Genomic DNA, 26,091 nt, shown 5'->3' on the forward strand with positions numbered 1-26,091 from the left:
TTGAGCTACGAATGTCGGCAGTGCTTTCGGAGCCGTGAACACCCGCATGGACATCAGCCACTGGTGGACACAGAAAGCCTGCGTTTGAAATCGTCTGCCGTGATTGGCTGAGGCATTTAAAGGCGGCTCTCTGCATCTAGGTGGCGTTTGTACAGTCCTGTGAGAGCTGCAGGAAGTGGAGGTAGTAAAGAATCGGTTTGTCGCTGACGTCACAAAAACAGGTAGTTCCGCAAATCTAGACTGGCCTTCGTGGATCGGATGTCGGTTCACTGATCCCAAAGTCACGAGTTCGAACGGCCGAGAACGCCAGAAACTATAGTCGTGTTCAACTTAAGAAGGAAAAGAAATCTAGTCCGTCAGCTCTCAAAATATTACTGCGCCGCAGATAGGATGGCTGGACACCAGAGAGGTCACGGTCGCTCCTACGCCAGATAATGTAATCCGTCATACTCACTCTGCTTCCGTATTGGCTGTTTAGATTGGCCACATGACACCATGCTGCGTGGTGGCGCAGCAGTATTTCTACTGGCGCGCTGTTGCGTTTCCCCACCTCCAACGGCGTATGTAGCTGACGGACTAGATTTCTTTTCCTTCTTAAGTTGAATACGAGTATAAGGGTCCTTGTACAAGTGAGGAACGCCAGATGAGGGGTACCGAATACTGAGAATTCGTAGAAACCATACACTATGTTCAGACGGGTATACCATGTTGTTGGTTCATAGCAGGTTGCGCGCGGTCTGAGAGAAGCCGAAGAGGAGAAGGGTCATCCGTACATTAGCGGACAGAAGCCTCGATGGTTCGTGAGAAATGTCAAAACAACATATACGAATATACGTTCGACGAGACACACAGGGCAGGAGAACTTGAAAGGGGTGGAAAAATGAGGGGAAGCCGGCACAAAAATGGCGACGACCAATGCAAGCAGACGACGAGGACGACGACGACAGTCGCCTCGAAACAAAACGCGCGATCAAAAAAGAAAAATTTAAAGGCGGTAAAAGCAAGCAGGAATAATCCTCCTCCGTTCCTCTCACTCTCTCTCTCCTTTCTATTTTTTTTCCTTCGCGAAGAAGAAAGAGGGAAAAAAAAGGGAGACAAGAAAGGGAAGGGTACGTCAAAATAAGGCGCAAAAATTAAAGGAAACTTACGAGGGAAATAAAGCAGGGGGCGCCACAACTGCAGCTGTGACGTCACCATATCACGTGGTCCCATCATTTTAATTGCCCAGATTGACGCAGCCGGAATGAAGGAGAGGAGGAAAGCGGGAATCGGGAGAGAGGTAAAAAAAAAACGAATAAAACAAAGAAGAGAGGTCTTTAAAAAAATGAAGCCAATGAGAAAGGGGCGACGCCACTTCTTTTTTTTATTCCTCTTACGGGAGAAAGGGTGGGAGGAAGAAAGGCGGCAGAAGACAACATGGCCGGTTTTGATGAGGATCCCCACCCCGGTTTTAATAGGGCGGCCATCTTGGAGAGGTCCCTGAAAATTCTCGTCTGCTATGCAAGCGTCTGCGGATGATCTTCCTTTCATTCTTTCTTTCGTTTCGATAAAGGAGAGGAGGTTTTATTGGTCAGACGTGGTTGCGATAGTGTGCTGTTGACGAAATTTGTAACGTGTCACTTTTCCGTGCTTCGCAAGCGTATACCTACTCGAATCCGTTTTTTTTTTTTACGTAGAGTATCGAAGTGTGCTCCAATGGGGCTTTGCGAGCCTTGATGTTATTGTATGTGGCCTCAAAAGGACCTTATTCAAAACCGCTTCATGGGCGTGTCCGCCGAGAGTTTCTGAACGCTGCGGACACATCGAACGGTGAATGAAGAGAATGCTCCAACATGATTCCATCCGTTTATCCTCAATACCCTGTATCAATCATAGCTAACCTTCACTCCTTTCTTCTCGATTTTCTGAAATACTCGCCATCCGTATTTTTACGCCGTCGCCTACATTGAGGGACCACACACACGAGACAAAGTAATTAACAGGTGCCAGGATGAAGAACACGTTGGTGCGCAGCAAGTCAAAAGGACAGCGTACGGTAGACATTTTCTGAACTGAATCGCGTGGGAACAAACATCTTAACAATGAAAAAATGGCTAGGAAGCAAGCGAGCTGGTGAAGATGATGCATAATGTCCCGGGTTTTACATTATGCAACAAACATCTTGCTATATACGACCGTGCGCGCGACGTTTTGACGCTGAGAAAACGTCCAATGCGTTTCGCCCTTTACTCTCCTTATCTTCGCTTATATTCTGTGACAATACGTCAGCTTTGGGATTCTTGCAGTACTCACTCCTTGCTCTCACCCTCGATGAAGCCCGAATAAAAGCCCCCACATAAATGTGATATACTATATATACGCTCACAATAGTCTGTTGCCAGCATGCCTACAGAGTGTTCTTTCGACATGCGCCAAGAGAACTATTTCGAGCGCTTCTCAGCGGGTAACTTCTGTTAATGATTCTCTTTGATTTAATCTGCTGGCTATGAACTTATGATTAGTGATTGATTTAGTCCTTAATTTTCGGTCCAGTGTTATGAAACCACGTACTATAAATGTTACTCGTCGACGTGATCGTCTTTCGAGGTGGAGTCTGGAGCACTTAAATGAACAGGACTCTTCCATGATCGAATAACTGCGCGATTTCTCCATCATGCGGCATATTGTAGCCACGAAAACTGCCGTGTGTTGGCGCTCTAATTTTGTAGTACGGATATTCCTGCGCATTTCAATATTCCGAAGCTTCGCGCGATGTTCAACAGGGCGCGAAAAGTCCGACAAACTCGGTACCCTCCAAATTCGAGCAGAGCCGGACCAGAATATAACTAGACCCTGAAGTTTTCGGGTTTTATTTTTTTCCAAATTCGGGGGGTAAAATTCAGGTCAATCACTTGATGTCGAAAATTCATGCAAATTCGGGCGGAAAAATTACCATCAGACTGAATTTGGGGATAAATCGGGCTCTATTGTCGAACAAACGTTCGTTGTACAGCCGATCCAGAGTATCAGACGTTGGGATCAACCGTGTATTTTGTGAAAAATTAGTTTGTCATTGCCGTGAGGTGCCTAGCTTAGGTGCAGTTTTGTGGGTAGAAATCGGGTTTAACCCTAAACCGGTGAACCTTGATTCGGGGTGCAAATTCGGGGAAAAATCGGGTTTAACCCTAAAACTTCAGGGTCTAAATATAACGTTTCAATCTCTCTAACATCCGACTCCAATGTACGCAACTTCCTGCCAAAGCGCAGGCAACCCCTCCAAAAATTTTTCGGAGACCTTGAATATCCGACAAACTTTCTCCCCGCGATATACGACATCTGCTATATAGCAGAAAGCGGAAGAGGTGCCCGCCCGCCTCAGCGTACATATAGTAGTACACAGAAAAATATTTCCCGCCGACATTCCACACGACTTTTATATACTAGAATCGGTCGCTTTTTGACTGCCAAGGCCACGCGTAAGATTTAAGGGCCTCATAGATGGAAGGTCAGGGAGTGAAAGCGCAATTTTTACCTAAAAGAATCACAAAAGAAATAATATAAGAGAGAGAGAGGGAGTCCAAGTGCGGGGGATACAAGCGGATATCAACTCACGCGCTTCCCATTCCCGTAATCCGAGACCCCTCCAAAAACCAGTAAGAATCTCACGCCGTCCCTGAAGAACCGCAACAGCCAAAAAATACACAGAAAAGAAGCAGCTCGTATTAAGTCGAGGCAAAAATTAAAGGCAAGCTGCTTCCGAAACTTTCGCTTCCGGTTCCGCCGCCGGCTGTATATCCGGTCGTCTTAACCTTGACTCACTGGCACAAAGGCGGTACCTTTTTTTATCGCATCGGTGTCAAAAAGTATCACTCGGGGCACTGGGGCAATGGGGATTCACTTTCGAACGGGGGGCGAGGGGGGTGCAGGGTGATTTGGGAGGCGGAGGGCGTGCTTTCAATTCCTGGCACCTTTTTCGATGGTCCCGTGGTGTGCAGCTGAAAAACTTTCCCCTTGTCCCATTGCGGAACGAATTCGGCTTTGTTTGGCGGTCTCGGCGATGGACTGCGGTAATTCGACGACAGTGTCGCGCCTTGGTTTTTTGGGCTCTTGTGGTTGAATGCGTTTTTCTTTTGGAACATAGCAGTCTCGTGTTGCGCAATTTTGTTCGGCACTGTTTGCTGGGGCAGCGCTGTACTAGTATTAGAATGAAGCACACTTTCTGGTTTAAAAAAAAAAAAGTGTGACGATACAGCGAAGAAAATTGCGCGGTATTCATCCTTAAGCTGAATGTGTTCTGTTGGCTGCTGTACTCTTTTCCACCTGCACTTGAGTGAGTGTCCATTATGAAAGCGCTGGGTCGGATTTATTGGCGAGATATTCGCGACGTTTTAAAGCGTTAACGTCAGTAGACGCCAAGTGAAGAACTCGCGCAAATCGAAGCCGTATAACTTCTTCCTGCGTAGGCACCCGAGACTCTTCGGTCGTGAACGCGTCGGAGCTCGGTTAAACAGGGGAATCCGCCGCGAAATATGTTTTGTGGTAAAAGCCCTAGATTAACTCACGTGCACCAGTTATCTTGGGTAGATAAGAGTTGTTCTCTTTGCTCTGCCATTGACCGCGTGGGAGCCCTCGCGACATCAGGTTGGCCAATGAAGACCGGAGAGGGCGTTCTAGGTAGTTTCGAGCTCGGTGTATTTTCCGTTCTTTGTCGAAGCCAACAAGCAGCCAGCCGCCATTAACTAATTTCGCCATACCTTCCGGTGCACTATACTCAGCACAAACTTTATTCACTTTATTTTACTAATTTATTAACTAACTAACTAACTACTCAGCACAAAAACTCTGGATTATCCCGACTGTCTGCCCTTTTAATGCCACACTGGAACTGAGTGAGGACAGGTCCCGAAAGAACAATGGCTTGGCCACTGATTAAAATTCACGGCCGCCCCATTGTAAATGCAGTAATTATGGCTTACATTCCAATACGAGGAGGCCGTGAATTGTAATAGATGTCTTTTTGTGCCGCTTCCTTGCGCTCTTGAAAGAAAGACAACTCACGTAAGTTCCTCCGTAACGCTCAAACTCAACAACAACAGAGAGTAACGCCGGCTGGAATCTCGCCCACAATTTCCGTGCAGGCATAAGCTTCGCCCACGAGCTCTCCTGGGTCTGCCTAGTTTTATTTACGATTACTGCGCGCACATAACCTCAGGTTGCTCCCACTGTGTATCGTCCACAAGGACCGGCCGCCTCGGCGTGTCCAACCTGATGCTCCACGCAACCCCAAAAGAACGCCTCCCTGCTTCCCTCCAAATGAAAGAGAGGAAAAAAAAAGTACCCACATCACACGCATCCCGGAACCAGACGACCGACACAACAAGGCGCCGGCAGACAGCGCCCCCTACGCAACACAACAACAACAACAACGACAAAGCCTCCGACCTTGGCCTACAAACGGGTCGGCGATGTTGTCTGGCCGACAGTCCCCTGCACTTTCAACCCCTGCTCCTTTTTTTTTTTTACTTCTTCCCAGCCATCTTTCTTTTACATTCCCTTCTTCCACTCCTTAGACCTTAGAGACTTAGCCCTTCTTTCTATCACTTGCCTGTCGCCTTCTGCCGGCGGTCAAAAAATACGAGCACATATCTGTCGCTGTATCTTCCGCAGAAGTGCTAGCATTTTATGTCCGTATACTTTGAAGGGACGTTGAAAGCCTTCCTTATTCACTTTTTTTTTTCGCTCTCTGTGTGTTTCTTTGTTTTTCTTCTTTTTTTCGCGTTGCGGAGACCTTAGGGTCGGACACACACGATAAATGCTATATTACACGGCGCTGCATACGTACGTATATTTATGCACATGTTACATCGGATATACTATATATATTCGAATACATATATATACTATAATATACTATATTACATATATACTAAATTACGTCGAAAAGGGGAAAAAAATAAAACGAATCAACCTGAAGAAGTGCAGTCTCTTGCACGAAAGTTCTTGTTCGAATAAATATTAGTTGCTCCTAACCGTTTTTCATGTTACGTGTGTGATATACTATATTACATATATATACTATATTATATATATACTTGAATATATACATGATGCTAGGACGCGAAGCTGCTTCAATTCACTCTTCTTTCTCTCGCTTTTTTTATATATATTTTTCAGCTTTTTGCGAAAGAAAATATAAAAGGAAGCGAAAGAATGGTGCAGAAAGAAGGTTTCCGGCGTTTCTCTTTCGAGTTTCTTTTTTTCTTTAAGGCGTTCGTCGGGTTGAGTACGAAGTCGGATATGATTTTGCTTTTGCGAAGTCGACACGGTGCTATGAATGTGTTCCGTGGAGGCGTAGATGTTATGCACCCTTGTGGAGTGAGTAGCAGAACAATTTTCATTCACATGAAGGTATGCGCGCGCGTATATGTCTAGAAGAGGCGCGTGGAAATGATACGTTGATTATGCTTTGTATTATGCTTAAAAAAAAAAGAAAAATGCAAAGAGAGCGGTGGAATTCGAACCAACACCTCTTGTTTGGCTTTTTCGGTCTCGCTATCTGGCTGTTTCGATGAATCCAATCGAATTATCGAATTTTTATTTATCGAATATCGAAAAATTTCCTGTTTCCTTTCTGAGTATCTATTAGATCTCTATTGCCCTCTAAGTTGCTGCTATTGTAGAGGAGTCGAGGCACCTCTCAAGCTGCGAAGCTTTTAGCCTCGTCTCCTCCCATCTTTTGATGGAATAAAGGTATATGTACATATACGTGTACGTATAATTATCCTGTTTCAATTATCCTATTGCAATTGAATAATGACAGTTGAAGAAGCATCGGCATCGGGATACGAACCCACACCATATTTTCTTTTTTCTTTGACTGCCTCTTTATCACATTTTCTTTCTTAAGCTGCCCTTATTCAACTGAAGCATGTAACTCGGCCTTGTGAAACACCCCATCTCATCGTCATCATTTATTGTTGTTGTTGTTGTTGGCGTTGTGAGGATTTTGTGTTGTGTTCGTCTTTCTATGTTTAGTTGCCTTATTTACTGCTACTGCCTTATTTAGATATTTCAATTGGTTTATTTTGGTTATTATTTGTAGGCCTGTCAACTTCTACAACAACTGTTGACTTATAAGCGTATCGTGCTCGCAAATCGACTCAAAAGAGAGAAAAGCTGGTCTCACGATGTACGAAATGAATGCAGCGGATACGTACCAAGTCGGTCTGAACCGTAACCGCTTTAAGCATGTACACATACGCCTATACTACATAAGTTATAACCCGCACCACACGGCGCGCGACTGACTAACGAGCCAGGTATAGACGTAACGAAGATGGAAGCAAATCTAGTTAATCAGGCAAATAAAATCTCCTTCGTGACACTAAAGACATCAGATCGGTCCGTCGAGGTTTGCGTAGGGAAATGGTAAAGAGAGGTTGAAAAAAAGATTAGATAATGCAAAGATGGGGAAAGCAAAGTATTTGTAAAGTGGCAATGCCCATTTTTAGCTTCTGGAAGTTTCCATGACAGATATATGACCAGAGGCGAGCAGGGATAATATTGACAGTATCCGCGCTTCTAGCAGCAGCGTCCGCGCCTTTGCTTCTGAACACACAGACTTACTTGCCGATAGTATCCGCATCTTATCCGCGCGAATGCGCGGATGTACCCGCACCCGCGCGCAGATCTAGACACGACCACGAACGCCTGCGACGGTAGATCGACGCCAAACTTCGCAGTATTTGGCAAAATGGTGGGGTTTCCAGGTATAATGACAACTACACGCTTAAAAATGATGGTGGTGGTGGTGGCGATAGGGCTTGCCGCTTAAAAATGAACTTCACCACATAGCACGCTCCTAGCCAACCATCACCCCGAATGACAACGTTCTCGCCCTAGATTTGTTGAAAACGGGAGGAGGAGCCTATTTTGTGCCGTGCATAATGGGCACAAAATAGGCTCCTCCTCCCGTTTTCAGCAAATCAGGGGCGAGAACGTTGTCATTCGGGGTGATGGTTGACCAGGAGCGTGCTATGTGGTGAAGTTCATTTCTAAGAGTGTACGTACTTTTGTACAAGTCGTACACATAACATCGCAGTATGTGACGTGTTAAAGCGGCTATGAACTCTACCAAGCTAGTTCCTCCGACTGTGTCGGCTCCAAACGGCGATTTTAACTTGTTGGCTGTGACACCTTTTGTATAGATGAATCTGATAGGTCCGTGTCTTCACCACATATACCACGCTCAGAGCCAACCATCAACTCGAATGACAACGTTCTCGCCCTTGATTCGTTGATAACGGGAGATGGAGCCTATTATGTAGCCATTATGCACGGCATAATTGATACAAAATTGGCTCCGCTTCCCGTTTTCAGCAAATCAGGGACGGGGACATTGTCATTCGGGATGGTAGTTGGCTAGGGCCATGCTATGTGGTGAAGTTCATTTTTAAGAGTGTAGAGCAGAACGTTATGTGTACTTCCGCGTTAGCATCTGATTGGGTGCTACAATTCTTCAAATGACGTAACAATGGATAGAGGTGTCTGGATGGTGGTACGTCTACCCGCCCGTATTCGAAAAAAAAAGTGTGTTTCTGTATTAACGCTGCACACGTTATGAGGGCGAAGTATTGAACAATGAATTGTAAATAGAATTACGGAGCGTAGAAGAACAATATTACACCTATTACACCGGTAACTAAGTACCTGCAGATAGGAGTTCTTACCTCCTTTAAACAGCCGGTACATAAATTATTCCCGTTTTCATTCACCTACGAAACTAACTTCACACCACGGACACCGCCGCACCATTCAAGCCCCTCACCGCCCAAAAAACACTTCGCCACTTTCTGTCGTCCGCCCACTCGACGCAGGTGAAGGCAACAAACCGTCTTCCTGGCCTCACTCGCAGACCAGGGCGTGATGAATAAAATATCTCGGACAAACAAAACAAAGCCCGAATGCGAGCGGTCATGCAAGGCGGTTTCCTTGAAGACCAAATGGCATTTCTGCTGGACTCGGCGAAACAATAACCGCTACGTATTATAACGACCCCGCGGCAGATGCATGACGGCCGCGATCATGTACGGACGAACTGGTGTGTGTGGGCATGGCAACATCTGCCAGTGGCCGTGTTCGATGGCGGGATTCTTAAAAAAACAAAAAAAAAAAAAAAAAGGAGCTTTGAACGATGGATGTTTGGATGATGGTTGTCGGGGGATGCTTGGGCTTGATGAGATATTTAGGGCACTGATTAAGGGACAGGGTGATTCACGAACCATGTCATTTGGGGTTTATAAGAAAACGGTAGAACGGAAAAATATGCAGTCAACGGCTCTCGTGCGGCAATTAACTTTGCCATTTTTAAAGAAATACTTTTGTCGAATTTCAATTGCAATAAATTGAAATTTCGGAATTGAACTCTGAAATTTGACTAGTCAACATAACGTTTTTTTTTTACGGAATCAGGAAACCTGTGGCGAACTTAATCGAATACACCGGAAGCCGAAATCTCTAATGCTACAGCGAGTGCAAAAAAATAAAATTGATAAAATCAGATTTTTCTGGCCAAAGAAAAGGTTCCATAAATTTTTAAGTCGTGATGCACAAAATAAAAAGGTAAGTAAACTTATTTTTCGCTGTTGTTTCGTTGGTTAGGGAGAGGAAAATTAGTAGCGGCAGGAAGCAATAGCCTCCATAATTTTCTACACCATCTACGAGTTCATTAACAGAACCGTCACACCACAACGCGAATGATAATAACCGAATGAAAATAATTACGGTCGCTAACTGTGACAGCACTTATCTGATTATGAACGTGAACAATGCGATATGCCGCAGAGGTGGTTATTGTTATGGCTAAACCATTCACGTGGGATACCTCGGTATCAAAACGGCCTCAACGATAAACAAACAGATAACGAAACGATTTTACCGGATAAAGCAACAGCGAGAAATCCACCACCTTATACGGTTCACATATACGGTAAAAATCAATTCACCGCTTAAATATACGGTAAAAATCGGTAGGATGCACAGGCCGGCAAGGACTCGCGCATGAATGTTCAGAAGAATTCGATGGGAAAATTTTCCAGATAACAGCACGTGACATATCACTGCATCACTCGCCGGTGTGACGACTGAGCCATGGGCAAGTAATATCTGGCAAGTTCCTCGATACGCTGTGACATCATGTTTGATACGTAACCATAATGACAAAGACGTCAGAATCGACGTGAATGTGCAACAGAGCTTACCTGTCGGCATTCAGCAGCGAACGGGTCGGAGCGGCTGAGCAGGGCTGATGACTTTGGGGACAACCTTCCTAGAAAGTGATGATGACAAACTGGTGACCCAACGAGACTCCTTCACCGAGCGATGTCACCCACAGCCGGCAAACGCAGCGCACTGCAAAGCAACGAACCACACACCGTTCGCTCAGGATGCACAACCAATAGAGGAACTACTTCAATAAATGACAATAGAAGGGTTTGACGTAAAGTTGCATTCCATCTCATAGAAATCCTGACGCGGAAAAAAATGCCCATATATTACGTCACCAGGAGCCGAGAGTTGGGACAGCGCGGTTACGATAAGCGATAAAATGTTTGTTCCGTAAGGAGACGGTCGATTATCGGTGCAGCTTGACGCATCAGATTGGACGTGTGCATAGATAGCACAACACCGGATTGTTTGCCGAAGATGATACACGTCTTGGCAGTGACATTAGGTTGAGAAGGAGGGAGAGAGAGAACATATGCAGATTACCTGGAAAGCGATGCAGTGTATAGGAAGGAGTATACATGGCGGAGAGTACTTACGTCGCTTGCTTGTATTTGGCATTAAACGGTTTCTAAGTTTATGAGGCAAAATTTGTTGATTATAATGCTGAAAGTATCTGTGCCGATTGCAAGTCAGTGTGCTAATCAAATGATAGGACGTGAAAGTGCGGACGAAACACCATTGCAATATGTACCGTAATCCTCGGCATAAAAGTTGGGGTGGGGGTGGTGGTGGTGTAACTGCTTGCCGTAGTCGGCCTCGCAAGGCGGGCAACGTCACGACTAACGCAGGTCCGTAAAAAAAAAAAAAAGAAAAAGAAAAAGTTGGGGATATAACGAGGCGCTATCCCTTGAGCTATCCTTTGAGAGCTATCCCTTGAACAAGTGGTAATATGTCAGCGGTACTTCGACGAAGGCGACGAAGAAAGATCTTGGTTACTCTCCCGAATATCGAATTGTATGGCAACCGACTGAGTCACCAACTCAGGACACCCATGAAATTCAGATCGCTTCGTTTGTGAGACCCATTTGAATCAAAAAAATATATTGCCACGACAAAAGCTCGTGCAGATTCACGAGCGCTCGTGCGCTAAATATCTTTACAGTGTTTTAACAACAAACTATACAAGAATCTTGAATAATCCAAAATAGCCTCCTTTCTTTTTTCTTAATAAACATATCCCCCCCCCCCCCCCAAAAAATAGCCTTTATCACATCACCATCACTACACTCTTAAAAATGAACTTCACCGCATAGCATGCTCCTAGCCAACCAGCATCTCAAAAGATATCGTTATCTGCCCTGATTTGTTGAAAATGGGAGGCGTACGACTTTTCTGTGACAATTATGAACAGCATAAGTGTCACAAAAAAGGCGTACGCCTCCCGTTTTCAACAAATCAGGGCAGATAACGACATCATTAGAGATTTTGGTTGGCTATGGGCGTGCTATGAGGTGAAATTCATTTCTAAGAGTGTACAATGGCCTTCCATGTGCATCGTGGATACGAAGAGAACATGCTCACGCGCTACGCTCATGCCAGCCACTTTAGTTTGTGGGTTGGCCGAGCGGCGGCGCCAATCTTTTCTGAAATGGTTTCTAATCCATTACAGATTCTAATTCCTTAGAGGTATGTTCCGTGGACAGTTGTTACATATCCAGAGGGCGCTTAAGGCGCTGTTCTTGGTGTGTATATACTCCTATACCCGATCAGATATAACCAACTATGCTCTTACACTCTAAGAAGAAAGAAGTAAATCGGGGAGTAATCGCGGCTTCTATAGTGTACTGGATCGCAATTACTCGCACGTTATAGTCATCTCACCTTAAATCTATTTACTAGGACCGCAAATAGTCCTTGAATTTTGCGTAAACTTTCGTGCATTCAGTTCAGAAAGGGATTACTGGTTGTGGCAGTTTGTCTAGTGTCACAGAAAAGACTAAAATTACTGTTTTTGTCTCTTCTGAGCATTCAATGAAAACGAAGCACATGCAGCGTGCGTTCACAAACAGCTGACTTTCGAGATTTATAACATGGCTTAACTTCCGTCAGCTACACGTGGGTTTTTTCAAGCATTTCAACGAGATACGAAACATAGGTGCCAAACCGATCCCACACTCTAAGTAAAAAAAACGGAGTAAAACGGGAAGTAATTGCAGTTTCTAGTCCCCTAGATTGCAGTTACTCCGTATTTTCGTCCCCACACCACGACATTTGCTCCCTACACTGAAGTTCGTTTTTAAGAGTGTAGGACTGCAAATAGTTACTGAACTTCGCAAATGGTCTCCTTAATGCAAGATTCTCTATACGTAACCATGTGCTCTTTGTGAATTTGATGGAATAAGGCTATACAACTTAGCTAACTTGGCAATTTTCCACCCACGCAGAGGAAGAAATAGTTAGCGGCTCTTTCTTGTCAAATTGCGCCCTATGCATGTCGCAAGATTTCATATCGCTCGACATCTCACGGCTGACGGTTTAATTCAAAGTATTTTCATTCATGTACATGAATTATGTTCCTATAGAACTATTAGAACAGGGCGTGAAATGCGGTCCCCACACTCTTAAAAATGAACTTCACCACACAGCACGCTCCTAGCCAATCATTATCTCGAATGATATCGTTATCTGCCCTGATTTGTTGAAAACGGGAGGCGTACGCCTTTTTTGTGAAATTATGAACAGCATAAGTGTCACAAAAAAGGCGTGCGCCTCCCGTTTACAACAAATCAGAGCAGATAACGATATCATTCGAGATGATGGTTGGCTACGAGCGTGCTATGCAGTGAAGTTCATTTTTAAGAGTGCACTCTGTGACATTCATTTACGCCCGAAAGGGACTGATTTTTGTGGCAAAGCATTTCGTCCTTAAAAGGAACTAAAATTACTCTCTCTCTTTTTCTTTTTTTTTTCTTAGAGCGTACGGCCGTAACAGAAACTCGCTGGACGCTTGGTTTACCCTTCGCGCACGTGTTCGCTTTAGACATATGTCTCGCAACAACCTTTCTTTGTTTCACCACGGGCGGCATTATATTCTATACGAAGGCCCAAATGAGTGTCATGCCATCTAATGCTAGAATTTCATGAATGCCTCCTTTCTGGTTCTGACGCAGGTCACCCGATGCCCAAAGAAAACCCGAGCCGTGCCAAGGCCTGGAGTAACATAGTAGCCTTCAAGAAGATGCCTGCTATTGTTCCCGAGACACGGAGAGACGTGCCAACCAGTCAGACTCAATCGACAGCAACAAAACAAGTCAGCTGATTGACACAGACGTCGTCTCGCGGGGACTCGACCCGACGAAGAGAGTCTGGTTCATGGTGCGGGAGTTTCCTCGACGGTGCTGTGCCTGTGTTTGCTCGCGCGCGGTGTATCATTTCAGCGATAAAGGATGATATGAGTTTGAGCTGAGTGATGATATGAGGAGTTTTAGTATCCCGTTGGAAGCATGGTACGAGGGCGATAAAAGAAACTCTCAAATCCGAACGAACCACCAACGCTATCCCTTGCGTACGCAAACGCGATAGCGTGCGGAAGGGATAGCGTTGATGGTTCTGCGCACGTCCACAACAGAAAGAGAGCTTCGCGCAGTGCGACGACCAACGCTATCCCTTACGTATGCAAATGCGATAGCGTACACGATGGCCTAAAGCTCTCTATCAGAGAGCTATAGCAGACCGTTGATAACGTGGCTACACTCTTAAAAATGAACTTCACCGCATAGCATGCTCCTAGCCAACCGTCATCTCGAATGACATCGTTATTTCCCCTGATTTGTTGAAAACGGGAGGCGTACGCCTTTTTTGTGACACTTATGCAGTTCATAATTGTCACAAAAATGGCGTACTCCTCCCGTTTCCAGCAAATCATCAGAGGGGAGAACGATGTCATTCGAGATGATGGTTGGCTAGGAGCGTGCTATGCGATGAAGTTCTGTTTTAAGAGTGTAGCGTCTCACCGTATCAACCGGAACCAATCAGTGGATAAGATTCTGAGTCACGCACGAGTGCGATTGGTTCCGATAGAGACGATAACTTTATCGACGGTATACTAAAACTCACTATTGTCACGTCAGTCCGTTGAAAGAAATAGCTCGATTGCGTGGTATATAGTGTTTTATAGGACCCGTTATCGTGAATACCTTTCTATGTGCTAAGACGCCAATGGTATCAACGGAGGAAGCTCTGGTGTTTAGGTTCCGAAAGGTAGTTGGTACCGGCATATACACTCTAAGAAAAAAGGGTGTGAGAAGGTGGTAACTTCTATAGTTACCACCTAGTTCAACATACACTCTAAAAACAGAACTTCACCTCATAGCACGCTGTGCGCCAACCATTGCCACGAATGATAGGGTTATCGCCTCTGATTCGAAGACAGAGGGGGCGTACGCCTTTTTGTCGCAGTTTGGATATATGAAAATTTCCACAAAATGGCGTACGCCCCCCTCTGTCTTCCAACCACCAGCGATAACACAATCATTCGTGGCAATGGCTGGCGCGCAGCATGCTATGCGGTGAAGCTCTGTTTTTAGAGTGTAGCGTCTGTGGTAAGGGGTGTAAAAGGGTGGTAAAATCAATTATCATATATCCAAATTGGCACAAAAAGGCGTACGCCCCCCTCGCTCACCGAATCAGAAGCGGTAACCCTATCAATCGTAGGCAGCAGGTACACTCTTAAAAATGAACTTCGCCGCATAGCACGTTCGTAGCCAACCATAATTTCAAATGATATCGTTATCTGCCCTGATTTGTTGAAAACGGGAGGCGTACGCCTCTTCTGTGACACTTATGCTGTTCATAATTGTCACAGAAAAAGGCGTACGCCTCCCGTTTTCAACAAATCAGGTCAGATAACGATATCATTCGGGATGATGGTTGGCTAGGAGCGTGCTATGCGGTGAAGTTCATTTTTAAGAGTGTAGAACTTTGCATGAAAGATGGAAGTCACTGAAAAGGTTAGCCAGGCTGTTGGACTCGAATCCACATCTTCTGGATTACCGGTCAGAACATCAATTGTCTCAGAACTTTGCAACCTTATAGGCACAACATACGCGACAACTATTACTCCCTAAAAGGTGTAACTACTCCACCCTTTTTGCTAAGAGTGTACGATCGAACGCGCACGTAGCAACCGGTGCAGAATTACAGGGTGCAAGTACGTACATGGACTTGCAGGGAGTGGTGTAGAGGTCCGTATGGAACCCCTTCCGAAGTATTTTTCTGGCTACGTTTCTGTTTGTATACGGGGTATACACTAATATAGTACATCTGCATGCACACTGTCATACTGACAAGAAATTGATCATTGAACTTCGAAAGCCTCTGGAATCATAACCCGCTGTCACAAAAACTAAAAAAAAAACTGAAATAAAGTAACTTTGTACGCAGTAAGCTGGGCACGAGGGTTGACCTTCGACATTACCCCCCCCCCCTCTTTCATTGTGACGCGCTAATAGCGGTTCACCATGGATCAATACTCTGTAGCCGCTTTCGGGCAAATACCGGTGCAATTCGCTATAAAGCTGATCATAGCGTATCGTTGTATAGTGGGTGAGGCAATTAAACACAGTACGAGAAACACAACGCAAATCCTCACAACGGCCGGTTGCATATTTCGATTGCCAGTATTCAATTAATCGATAGTGTCTCGCGACGTAAAGCCACGACTTAATCATCGCCTATGAAGCTGGCCCTGGACGCAAGAACGAAGCTCGATGTTACCTTCAACAGCTGTGTAGATCATCCCACGTCAACCTCTGACCGATAACAATGCTCAATCACCTTCCACTAAAACGCCGTGCAGAACCAAGTCACACGTAATGTCTTCAGCGCATGTTTTTTTCTTTTTTTTTTCAATCGTAATTACAATGCACAATGTTTCTGACATAGTACATGTTCAGCCTTATTCAACAATGGCTTAACATATTTCGCAGTAATCTCCAAATCAAAATTGCCTTTTGTTGTCCCATAGCAATGCAGTTGCATCACGCGTATAGTTTGACAATATCTGTGTACGCGAATTGTTCCGTGCCCAGATTAAGAAAGAACGTGCCGAATGATAGAGGCAATTAATTTAGCTAGCAGCGTTGGCATCTAGTGTGCTGTTGGCGCCAGCAACGTGACATCTCGGGTGTCTTTCGTCTGGAAGGCTTCGATTGTGGTGTACTTTAATAGACATTAGATAATGAAGTACGGCAGGAACCCAGCACAGTAAACATATGTATTCGTGGCGCGAACTCATGGCTGTAAGTAAAAGTGACAGCTGGTTCTTAACGAGGACTATAATTTTGAATGTTGTATAGTATATCGCAGGATGCCCGGAGTTGACATTTGTGAAAACCCGTGGGACTGGAAAGACGAAGACAAAGAGGGGCGCACATATTCGCACATAGGACCCAGAATGTCCTTCTTGCGTTCGTTTTTGTCAACTTCCTCAGCATTGCAGGCTTTTATAGGTTATAAATGCATCGCACACCAGCCCAGATTTTCACGCTTTTCAGCCTAGACTCTTAAAAATGAACTTCACCGCATAGCATGCTCTGCGCCAATCATAATCTCGAATGATATCGTTATCTGCCCTGATTCGATGAAAACGGGAGGCGTACGCCTTTTCTGTGACATTTATGCTGTTCATAATTGTCACAAAAAAGGCGTACGCCTCCTGTTTTCAACAAATCAGGGGGCTTAATCGTTTCACACGTTCAACTTAACGGCACGAGACAGCTGAACGAGTCGTTCAGGCTAACGAAACGAGCAACTTTATCGATGCTTTGCGTGGTCGCAATCTCTGCTCCTCGTGAAGCTTCTTCTTTGTGGTTATTTTGCACGTTGCGAGTGCTCACGTGTTGTGATGTCATCGCATTGAGCGAAGAGCAGGCTGGCAGCGAGGCTGCATCTTCGCTGACCAATAGGACTGTTTCATTTGTTCCGATAGCTCGCATTCTCGTGCTCTCATACATGCTCATTGCGTTCCAATGTTCGTTCCCAGGCTCGTTCGTCATCTTCTTTTTCTTCCCGTCTCAATATATGGCTCGCTAGTCGTGTGAAAATAATTAACAAACATGTACATCACTGTAAGGATAATCGTCGAGCTACACGCAAAAAAATGTAAATCATTTTCATACCCTGACGATGGTGTCGGGTGAGAATTGTCTTAAGTATGATACGAGAACTAGTGTGTGCTGAGTTCTAGTTCACGTGGGAGTCCGAGACCAGAAAGGAAAGACGTAGTGGTATCAGAAGTATCAAAAGAAGAAAGAGGAGGAGGCCGCCCGTTCTCCTCAACGTGTACACTTATTTCATTAACTTTATGTAACTTTTTCTTCAAGCATTGAAGTACAACGCGCAACCTTACAGTCAGGCTTCATAAACAGTGCGAACAGCATTTCTTCCCGGACGGAACAACTTTACAAAATCTATCTGGTCCAGTTGAAAGGCATCCTGACGCCTAAAATAAAATAAATTCGCAGTGCAACATTTTTCTAGTGAGCTTGAACAGAACGTCAGTGAACTGTTTTAGTTCCATGTTAGCAGCGCGAAGCAAGAGAATGTTATGAAACTATTCAAGACAATCGACCTCAGAAAATCCACAGAATCCTTTGCTCTTCCTTTCATTGCTACATCAACACTATGTCCGCAATGTACTATTAAAGAGACACGACTATATGCATCCATTTCGCCTTTGTTGTTCATCACAACACCCGTAGCTATCAAGACGGATTGAAATACACGGTCACAAGTCCTCACAAACGGTGCGGAGAGCTTTTCTTGGCGGACGGAAGAACTTTACAGAATCTGTCTCGTCCAGTTGAAAGGCATCCTGACGCCGTCACGACCATGGGGCACAGTTAGCTGCTTGTGTGGTCGCCCAAGCGAAGAATCACTCCGCCATCTTTCTTGGGCAGCTTCAACGTCAGCGTGTCGTTACGAATATCGAAACGAAGAAACATATCGACGCCCTGCTGTGGCACAATCCCTGCTCCTCGTTTAGCTTCTTCGTTGAGGCTATCGTGCTCGTAACGAGCCGTTACGTGTTGTGATGTCACCGCCCTGAACCAACTACAGCTGCCAACGAGGCTGTAATCTTGTCGACCAATGAGGTTGTTTAATTTTGTTTGGATTGCTCGCATGGTTTGTCTATGGTTTGTCTATGGCTTGTCGTTGTCACTTCTTCGTCTTCTTTCTCGTCTTCATCTGCATCTTCTCGAGAATATCTGACAGCCCTCATGTAACCACTGGTGTAAATACGATGAAAGGGAGAACATGTCATTTTGTACACAGTCGTGGAGCAATACATGTTCGTTTCTGCAGAAATTCCGTTTCTGCAAATCTCCAAATGAAGATGTTTCACATTCTAACGAGTGGGTAGACCCACTCGTTAGGCAAACGATCTAATTTGATCGTAACTGGACCGAGAGATTACGCCCCTGTCACTTTAACGAAAAAAGCGCGTCATACACCACGTGCTCGAGGTCCCGAGTGCCTCGCGCCTCGTTAGATCATGAGCCATGTAGGCAATGAAGCCTGTGAGCACGTGAACACATTCGTTACGCAGACGACACCGTCGGTCGTTGCGCGAGCAAGGGATTACGCCTTTGTCCCGTTAACGAAAAAAGCGCGTCACGCGTCACGTGAAACGTGTCACGTGTTCGTGTTAACGAGAGCTCCGCCCCTCGTTGGCTCGCGAACGATGGAAGTGATTAAGCCCCCAGGGCAGATAACGATATCATTCGAGATTATGGTTGGCTATGAGCATGCTATGCGGTGAAGTTCATTCTTAAGAGTGTAGAATTAGGCGTCGTGAGTACTTTCTTTTTATCTGTCGTCCGTTTCAAGGTACCCTATTATAAATCAGTATGACAGGCAGTGTACGTTGACGGCGTACAGTTTAACAGCTCGTTACTTGTAAACCCGCCGCAACAAGTTACAAATGTGACTATTTTTAATTTGATGCAAAAACGCGACAGAACGGCTCGGTGCTACGCCTGGTGAGAAATAATGCAAAGTTCGTCGAGCAACAGTGATCTATATGTTCCCGACGGACTTGCTGCTCCTGATGGCTACGTAGCCGACACGTAGCCAACGTCTTGCGGTTTAGACCCAGTGTTGTCCGCATGCAATGTAGTTTTGCCGTCGTACTTGGCGAGCATTGCGCGGTTGGTGTCCACTTAGACACAGTGTTGCCGTGATTTTCAACTTTTTTTTAAGAACCATGTCTGCAATTGGAAAAAAAAAAGTGTAACGTAAGATTACTGAGAGTTCAGACTATTGAATCCCACGAGGGACGCCATTAACGGGTACATACAAGTGCTTTCCGATGGTATGATAGGAAGCAGAACATGTTGCCCGAGGAATAGACGAGTTCAGAAAATCCCAGAGTGCTTAGCGTCGCTTTGAACTGTGGGAATTTACTAATACGAAAGAAACGGGTGGCCTCCAAACTGTTCCGATTTCTCCCTACTGGTACATTGTCTACGACGTGTCAAGGTCAGCGAAAGCGAAATATGAAGGATTATTCTTCGTTCTCCCGCTCAGCAAGCACCCAGAATGCAATGCGTGCGCAAAGAGCACTGGGATTTTCTGAACTCGTCTGTTATAGGGATACGTTCCTTTTTGTTCTTGTTTGTCCCGTGTCGAGAGTATATAATTTGAAGGAAAACAGCTCGCTTACAAAATCCTACATTAATGAAAAAACGCGCGCGCGTAACATAGCATCACACATGGCAATCTTGGCCACCTGGCTTGCAAGCTGTCACGAGTTCGTTAATCAAGATTAATGACCAACGTTGCTTCTTGCAAACATCAGCGCTCTCAACCGCGGCGACCGTCTCTGCCCTCGCAAAAAAGACGGCGCGCGGACGTGTTCGAACAAACCCGGCCGCGCCAAGACATCATTAATAAAAGGCGCCCGTAAACTGTTCCCGGCTACCTTTTATTAATTACAACGGACAACAACAGATTGAAAGAGCCGCGCGGCGTCTTTTTCCAGAGACCCGCGCGACCTCAAAAAATGCTGCCCGCGGCTTCGAAACACGGGTGTGTATAAAACCCGGGCACGTATACAGAATCGCCGAGCACATGTCATTCTCCCGCGCGAGAAAATAGCGCGATTCTCATTTCTTTTTTTCGTTAAAAAAAGAAAAAAAAAAAGAAGAAGCTGAAGAAAGAGAAAAGAATCTAAACTTGTTACGACTGCAATGAGAGTGTAGAGGCGGGAATCTTTCTTTAGTACAGCAGCGATAGATTGGTGTTCGCTTTTGGAACAACATCTGTCTTTTTAGGCCCAACTTCTTGTTTTTGCCGCGCAGAATATTCTGACTGTGTGTGCACGATGGAAGAGGGAAGAGTGATTCGTTCGAAGCGAGACAATAACAATTTTTCATTTTCTCTATACGCGCCGCTCTCGCACAACATTCAGATCAGTCCGTAGTGAGGGCATTTCTCTTTTTCTTTTTTTTTTTTTTTGTTCAGAATTAAAATCACTATAGAAGGTTTCACAACGAATGGAATGCGGGAAGAGAAAGAGAGAGAGAGAGAGAGGAAAAGAACATCTGGAGGAGGCGATATTAGAAAACACAACTGAAATAATCTGAAGAACGAAACTGCAATCAATGCCCGGCATGCGTGGAGCTGGCGTTCAAAAAAAGGGTAGGAATAATTCACATAACGGCCAGCTCTATACAGCGGAGTGATATATACCGTGGAGGTCTCGAAGAGAGAAAGAAACAGAAAAGTTAGAGGAATAATAATTAGATGCGATGGCGCGCAAAGGCATGGCACTGCATAGCTATACATTCAAAGTGAAGGCTACACACGGGATGAATCTGTCGAGAAAAATTGGTTTGTTTCCATTGCTGGCTGCAATGTTCCCCCTACGCCTTTCTATTTCTATCACGTTTTTTTTTTCTTTTTTTCTTCTTATTAAAGCCCTCGCAAAAAGCGAATCCGTAAAGCATAAAAAAGATGGATGTACGTGTAGAAGCACGCCGACTGGTTTAATCGGAACTCATTAATATAGAGGGCCACGCGCAGTTGTTTATTTAGTTATTTATTCTCATTTGGTTGTGTGTGTGTTGTTGATAGTGCTTTTGAGTGTAGGATTATTTGCTTCTGATTCCTCTTCTTTCTCTTTTGGGGCATAATCAATCACGTGTGGTTCGTGCCAATATTACTATTGATCACAAAGGAAGGAAGGTACAGGAAGGTCGGAATAAGTCGGGGTATACTTGGTACATATGCTTGGCGACGAAAGGTGCGCTTTGTGTTTCTTTGTTGTTCCTAAAGCTGTCCTTGTGTTATGCAGCCTTTCGTCAGCAAGGTACAGGAAGCCTTGCTCGCGCTGAATTCGTCGTTCTTTTTTTTTTTTTTTACAACAGCGACAAGGAGAACAATTTAACAATTCGTTCTTATCCGCTATTTAGAAACAAACTAAAGCATGTGTTATTCCATAATGCATCTCGTTTGTAACCACCTTCGTTTCTTTGTATCATCTATCTCCGTTCCACTTGGAATTTTTTTTTGACAATGATATAAGAGTGTTGTACAATTGCATCTGTATCATCATCAAGTGTATTGTATCATCTTCAATTGTTTTGATCATTGTGCTCTGTTATAATATCTTCATTTTGAGATTGATGAGGAACCTTTAACCGGGAGTACTCCCTCTGGTTCCTCTATGTGTATATTCATCTATGTATTTTCATTTGTTTTGGTAGAATAAATAAATGTCAAAAATGTCAAACGGCTACAGTGTGCAATGAAGTATATGTTTTCAGACTTGACGATGTTCATACCGTGAGTTATGCGTAATAAAAGGCGATGGTAACGGCAGTAGATTTACACGTGAACGCGCCGCAACGCGTGTTTTCTTAGCTTTGGTCCAATAAACGGTAGTTCTATTATTTTTTTTTTTTATGCTCTTAGGCCTTAACGCCTTACGCAGCGGTCTAGTGCTACACAATCGAATTTAGCCATAGGAAAAGAGCATTCACCACGATACATGCGGAGTGAAACATCTTTATAATATGGACGTCCACGGGACCAGGGTTCTTTAGTGCTAAAACGAGGTGTGCAGTTGGCCGCAGTATAGGAGTATCCGCCTACACGCTAAAAACAGAGCTTCACCGCATAGCACGCTCCGAGCCAACCACCATCCCCAATGATAACGTTGTCCCCCTTGATTTGACGAAAACGTGGTGTGTGCTCCATTTTTGTGGCAATTATGAATTGTATAGTGCCACAAAGATGGCGTACGCCCCCCGTTTTCAGCAAATCAGGGTAAAGAACGATGTCACACGGGATGATGGTTGACAAGGAGCGTGTTATGCGGTGAAAGTTCATATTTAAGAGTGTAGGAGCCCGTAACTCGAGGTTTCACTGTATACTCTTAAAAAAAAAAAGGTGTAATTTAACTCCTTTCCTTGCCACATATATAACACCCTTTTGGAGAGTACAATTACGCTCAAAAAGGGAGTCTCCTCACTCCCTCAAGGGAGTAGCATAACACCTTCTCCCTGCCGGAGAGTAATATTACTCTCCAGTAGGGAGAAAGGTGTTATGCTACTTCATTGAGGCAGTGAGGAGACTCCCTTTTTGAGAGTAATTGTACTCTCCAAAAGGGTGTTATATATGTGGCAAAAAAAGGAGTTAAAGCACACCCTTTTTTAAGAGTGTACCATTGTGTTGAGTCTGGGGGTTGCGCTCTCCCTTCATCCAGTCAACGACATAATTTTCATTTTCGTCTACAAGCTAGTCCCGAAGCCAGATTCGCCTCAGTACCAGACTCCGGGAAAGTGCGAGTGGCTTAAACGCTGGCTTTACGCTAACGCAAACGTTAACGCTAACGTTAGGGCTTCCCATGTGACGAGGATTATATACACGAGTATCAGATTCAGTTCCAGCTCCGTAGCGGCGCCGACTGACTATCAGTACGACCTTCGCTTCCAGCCACAATTCCGAGCGTTCATATCTCGCACGTATTCAGGGATAAGAACTACTCTTATCTTGGGTTTCTCCAACAGCTCTTACGCATCCAGGCCGTGTGCATCGATGACGATGCCGTCATTCCATTCATTCGTTTCCATTCTCAACACGATGGCGTTGACGGCCACGGCCACCGGTGAGCAAGATTTCCCTGCACACTAAAAACTGAACTTCACTGTATAGCACGCTCCTACACTCTTAAAAATGAACTTCACCGCATAGCACGCTCCTAGCCAACCAACTACTCGAATGATATCGTTATCTGCCCTGATTTGTTGAAAACACGGGGCGTACGCCTTTTCTGTGACAATTATGAACAGCATAAGTGTCACAGAAATGGCGTACGCCCCCCGTTTTCAACAAATCAGGGCAGATAACGATATCATTCGAGATGATGGTTGGCTAGGAGCGTGCTATGCGGTGAAGTTCATTTCTAAGAGTGTAGCCAACCATCATCTCGAATGATATCGTTATCTGCCCTGATTTGTTGAAAACGGAGGCGTACGCCTTTTTTGTGACACTTATGCTGTTCATAATTGTCACAAAAAAGGCGTACGCCTCCCGTTCTCAACAAATCAGAGCAGATCACGATATAATTCAAAAAAATGGTTGGCTAGGAGCGTGCTATGCGGTGAAGTTCATTTTTAAGAGTGCATTGCCACGAATGATGGGGTTATCCCTTCTGATTCGAAGAGAGAGGGGGGAGTACGCCTTTATTGTGCCAATTTGGATATATGATAACTGCCACAAAAAGGCGTACGCCCTCCTCTCACTTCGAATCGGAAGCGATAACCCTTATCATTCGTAGCAATGGTTGGCGCAGAGCGTGCTATGCGGTGAAGTTCTGTTTTTAGAGTGTGGTGTCTAGCAGCTTGTAGTAGGCTCTTAGAAATTAACTTCACCGCATAGCACGCTCCTATAGCCAAACATCATCTCGAATGATATCGTTATCTGCTCTAATTTGTTGAAAACGGGAGGCGTACGCCTTTTTTGTGACACTTATGCTGTTCATAATTGTCACAAAAAAAGGCTTACGCCTCCCGCTTTCAACAAATCAGGACAGATAACGATATCATGGTTTGCTAGGAGCGTGTTATGCGGTGAAGTTCATTTTTAAGAGTGTAGGTCTTTCGGAAGGCAGTTTTGGGAAACGGTAATATTAGGTAAGTGTCCAGTGTCCTTCTTCGCAACGCTTTGGGTGCGTCCAGATATATCTAACAAAGTTCCCAATGATTGCGATTTTAGTGATGAAGCTGGATTCCTTCCCAAAGTCAGTGCTTTCGGGAAACACCTTATCCTATAAGGCACGCAAACTGTGAGAACTCCGTACTTCTCCTTCGTTCCTGCAACACGCGGGAACACTTACGAGAGAACACCTGACTTTACTGACATTCAACCCTGTCAGAACGAACAATGTGCCGATACAAAAAAAAGAGACAGAAGGCTTACTGGAATTTAACTTTCCTCCCGGCTTATCGCCTCTCTTTCGAGCAAGACATGCAAATAAGAACACAGAGCAGCCATTTATCAATGTTGAGCGAAACCCTAACAACTAAGATATATAAAAACAAAAAAATAATAAGCGCGTGTATGACGAGATTACAAACACACGTACAGCCTCGGTTTCATTCTGCATGCATATGCCGACCTCCTCTCTGCCAAAGATTCGGCCGTATAAGCATCAAAGTCGCAACGAAGAGGGGCCCGCGAGCCGTGAAAGGTCGTAAAAAAAGTGAGAAAGGAGCCTAAAAAAATGGGGCCAATAAAAATAAAACGGGCCATGTAGCCGCATTAAACTTTCATCATCGTTTAATGCTGATTTATTCAATCTGGGTTCCAGTCGCCGCCATCCGCCAAAAATGCTGGGACCAAGAACACAAAACGCGGACTAAAAATCACAGAGAGAGAGAGAAGCCATAAGAAAAAAGAAAGAAAAAAAAGAAAGGAGGAAAAGTTTGCTCAGTCCTCCTCTTCTACTACATGAGGAATACACGGATACGACTTGTGTGGAGCAACTTTTTTTCAGTTACTCCCTTTATGTGTGTGTGTGTGTGTGTGTGTGCGTACTTTTCTCGCGTGGAATATCGTTTCCCACCAGAAACTTGGAAGAAGAAAAAAAGTGGGTATTCGAAACCAATAACTACAAAACGTTAATAGCGAGAAGGAACAGAAATGCCGGGTTTCGCGCGCGTAAATATAGTCAACACAAGGAAATAGTTTTTGTTTTTTCACTCTCTCTCTTCTCATAATGCATTATGTACGGCAACTTAACGCACGCTAAAAAAAGAAAAGAAAGGAAATTAGGGATACATTTAGAAAAAAGAAAAATGTTTGAAACCCGAAGCGCTGCCATGGAATACGTATCAAAGAAAACATTTCGCGTGCGCCAGAAATTTTTTAATTAAAAATATTCCCTACCAAATTTCTCATCAATGAGTTTTGAGTGAAAGGAAAAAAAAAAGAGAAAGGAAACGGAAATCTGGGATATATATAAAAAAAAGAAGAGGGAAAAGGTGGTTAGCGCGATGTTTTGAGAGAATGTGCTTGGGTGGCAGTTTTTCAATCCAGAGCAGCAAAGAGAAGTGAAGGAGAAGTGGGTTCAGCAGTTTTTGCGCCGAAATGCGTTTAAAAGGAATTTTAATCTCCTTTCTCTAATGTAAACTCTTCTGTTCCCCCCCTCCCCTTCCCCCTCGCCCTTCCATGATTACGACGGCGCTTATTATTATTATTGCACTCTGTCTCCGTCGATGATGAGGCGAGACCATTTTTATCCGTTCCTTATTCCGGTTCCTGAGTGAAATAATTACGTTTTAGTGCGACTTTTTTATTTCGTGCATTTCGGGACGATTT

General features: G+C 44.6%; 1 protein-coding gene and 1 long non-coding RNA gene across 4 annotated transcripts in view; one reads left to right on the forward strand and one right to left on the reverse strand.

The window, feature by feature from the left end:
* LOC135398951 (uncharacterized) overlaps positions 1-13,972 on the forward strand; it is a 29,395-nt gene extending 15,423 nt beyond the window's left edge. For both annotated transcript variants that reach the window (XR_010424155.1, XR_010424156.1), the window contains exon 5: positions 13,377-13,972. This is a non-coding gene — a long non-coding RNA (uncharacterized LOC135398951). The remainder of the gene's footprint in view (positions 1-13,376) is intronic.
* LOC135398946 (forkhead box protein P1-like) overlaps positions 1-26,091 on the reverse strand; it is a 227,485-nt gene that overhangs the window by 140,924 nt on the left and 60,470 nt on the right. For both annotated transcript variants that reach the window (XM_064630527.1, XM_064630526.1), the window contains one exon: positions 10,239-10,389. The gene's annotated coding sequence lies outside the window, so the exon portion shown is untranslated. The remainder of the gene's footprint in view (positions 1-10,238; positions 10,390-26,091) is intronic.

Source organism: Ornithodoros turicata, chromosome 6 (assembly GCF_037126465.1).
Source record: "Ornithodoros turicata isolate Travis chromosome 6, ASM3712646v1, whole genome shotgun sequence".
In the NCBI taxonomy this organism is placed as follows: domain Eukaryota; kingdom Metazoa; phylum Arthropoda; class Arachnida; order Ixodida; family Argasidae; genus Ornithodoros; species Ornithodoros turicata.